Below are 3,068 nucleotides of genomic sequence, written 5' to 3'. Positions count from 1 at the left end.
AGAAATTCACAAGGTTTGTATGGACATGTTTTGCCAGAGTTTATAGATTCTGATGTGAATATTCAAAATAATAATATAGGGATACTTCATTAGTTACCAGGACTGAGCGCCAATCAGACAGGACACCCAGGACTCCTCAAGACAGAAATTCACAAGGTTAGTATGGACATGTTTTGCCAGAGTTTATAGATTCTGATGTGAATATTCAAAATAATAATATAGGGATACTTCATTAGTTACCAGGACTGAGCGCCAATCAGCCAGGACACCCAGGACTCCTCAAGACAGAAGTTCCCAAGGTTAGTATGGACATGTTTTGCCAGAGTTTATAGATTCTGATGTGAAGATTCCAAATAATAATATAGTGATACTTCATTAGTTACCAGAACTGAGCGCCAATCAGCCAGGACACCCAGGACTCCTCAAGGTTAGTATGGACATGTTTTGCCAGAGTTTTTAGATTCTGATGTGAAGATTCCAAATAATAATATAGTGATACTTCATTAGTTACCAGGACTGAACGGCAATCAGCCAGGACACCCAGGACTCCCCAAGGTTAGTATGGACATACTTATGAGCTGAACTTTTTCCACATTAAGTTTAGTCAAGAATCATCAGTTAAAATGATCTAATTAACATATTACTTTTAATGTGTCGATGTTTGAAAATTTAGGGGCCACGTAACTACTTTCTAACAATTTATTAGGAGAATCATGTTTTTTTAATTGCATATCGATTACATGTTTTTTCTTTCTTTTTTTACAGAAAAGCAAGACAAGTTCCCAATGACAGACAAAAGTAAGTATCAATGGATTGTTACTACAATATTTTTCTCGATTTTCCTGAATCACTACCGTGGGAGTAAATAAAGATTTTCTACTTTATCTTTTAACTTCTGTTTGATAGCTGGACACAGTTCTTCTCCTTGATATCCCCTATAGATGAGGCAGAAATTTGTGTTCAAATTTTCATGCAACTTCTTTGTTATGGATGTATTGTAGTTGTCATATCTCTGTATTGTGATGCTATTTTGTATGGTATTTGATATTAACATGGCCTTTGTTGCATTTAGGATTCCAAAGAAAAGTGTTGACACAGCTTATAGAAATAAAAGAAGAACTGAGAAGAATTGGTAAAAATGTGGAACCAGACACTGTGTTCCACCTGTCTACCTTGGCTACTGAGGAGGATTTCAAATACCTAGAAAGGCAGTTGGAAAGTGAGAATACCCTGGCAGCAATGGTAAAAAAAACAAATCAAAAAACACTCCAGAGCAACTTTTCCTCACTAAAATGATCATCTTTGACAAAGTTTATAATAAATTTTATCTTTAATTTTAAATCTAGGATTGAACTGTGACTTATTGCATACTAAGAGGAGACTATGAGCCAAAAAATACAATATCTTTGTCATTGTACATTTAAGTACATTAAGATTGAGTTTGAAACACTTTAAAAAATAAAATTTTGTAAAGCGTAAAAAAACATGATTTTAAATGGCAATAATTAAAACTAATTATTATTTATTAATAATAATAATTATTATTATTATAATTATTAATTCATCAGTATTAAAATAATTCATTTAATCTGCTGAAATAGGTTTTTTTTAGGCATAGTGATGGAAAACTTTCAGGTCAATGGGCATCAACCTTTATGGTTGGTAAAAACTTGTAAACTGAAGCATATACTGTAATACAACCTTCCAAATACTGAAATTGGCATGTGTTGTTCAGGTGGCAAAGTTGTGCAAAATAGGAGGAAAAAACCTCAAAGACAGTGCCAGAAGAATGCTGGACAGGTAACGCCTACCAAATGTGCAACATTAATCAAATATTCTGGTGTCAATACTGATCAAGTCTTTCATGTGGTCACAACGTAAATAAGAGATTTAACACATCCTTTAACGTTAATTTTGAAATGTAAGTGCAAATGTCAGACTGACATTTTGAAATGTCAGTCTTTAACCACAATTGTTAACCACCTTAATTTGTATTATATTTTAGTGTTTTCAAAAATTCCCTCATGTCAAAGTTCAATATGAAGGGTGGTGGTCCACTGCAGAAGGTGGCTTTTGAAAACACTGCATTGTTCTCAGTCATTAGAGGTTTGTGTGTCAGCGTCTGCTCACGAGCGTACACATTGACCAGAGAGCTTATCTCAGTTTTTGAGCTAAATAAAATAAATATATATATATATTAGTGCATCACCATTATGCAGGCAAAATCTGTCAGCTATTAATAATATTTATATCAATTATTGTCTATTGATATTAATTATATAGTCTCAATCTATATTCCTTTGGAAACGATATGCATGTATCTTAACTCTATATTGCCCATCTCTAGTTTGCATCCAAACAAAATATAATGAATGTCAAAATTACTGTAATTATTTAAAAATTATGTCAACAATACTTTTCTTGTGCAATTATCTCTTTCTCGTTTGGCAGATGCTGTGATGACCAACTTTCCAGCAACAACTGAATTTGAAATAAGAAATGCAATTTCTGGGCATTTTAAACAAGCACCAGGGAGGGTGGTTATGGGAATAAAGTTAACAATTAATTGTTGTTTTATAACCGGTTATTTTATTTTACTTTTAATTTGGTAATTCTTTATATTTTTATTATCTTAAGTTGTTTTCCATATTTTGTATCATCTTTATATTGTATTTTTAATATTTTATTTGCTAATTTTTACGTTTCGATCTTTTTGTAAATTGTTTAAGTTGTTAATGCTATTTTTATAAATAAAACATTTTATATTTAATTTGTTTGGATGGATTGTCATTTATGAGAATGTTATAATTGAGTGAAAAGAATCCTTTAGCCTCATTTTGTTGTCTATTACATTTGGTTCTTCAATAGCTGTGTAATTGGTGATTAGTCTATTCTTGGGCTCTGGTTAGACGTCTATTAGATTTTCACTGACAGCCCAATTTCAGCCTTGTTTTAGCCTAGACCCATATTCACTGTCTATTAGACGTATTTATGTAGTCGTTCAATAGCTGTCTAATTGATGACTATGGTTAAACGTCTATTCTTGGGCTATGGTTAGACGTCTATTA

At 32.1% G+C, this 3,068-nt stretch overlaps 2 long non-coding RNA genes across 2 annotated transcripts; both read left to right on the top strand.

Moving 5' to 3' along the window:
* The first annotated feature begins 234 nt into the window (after window positions 1-234).
* LOC127636551 (uncharacterized) lies at window positions 235-1,225 on the top strand. Its single transcript, XR_007969618.1, has 4 exons — window positions 235-299; window positions 515-555; window positions 766-798; window positions 1,073-1,225. It is a non-coding gene; the product is annotated as an uncharacterized LOC127636551 (long non-coding RNA).
* Window positions 1,226-1,701: 476 nt separating this feature from the next.
* On the top strand, window positions 1,702-2,534 carry LOC127636552 (uncharacterized). Its single transcript, XR_007969619.1, has 3 exons — window positions 1,702-1,800; window positions 2,006-2,106; window positions 2,452-2,534. It is a non-coding gene; the product is annotated as an uncharacterized LOC127636552 (long non-coding RNA).
* Window positions 2,535-3,068: the final 534 nt, after the last annotated feature.

The sequence above is a fragment of the Xyrauchen texanus genome, chromosome 44 (assembly GCF_025860055.1).
Source record: "Xyrauchen texanus isolate HMW12.3.18 chromosome 44, RBS_HiC_50CHRs, whole genome shotgun sequence".
Taxonomy (NCBI): Eukaryota; Metazoa; Chordata; class Actinopteri; order Cypriniformes; family Catostomidae; genus Xyrauchen; species Xyrauchen texanus.
This window is presented reverse-complemented; position numbering and strand designations above follow the sequence as displayed.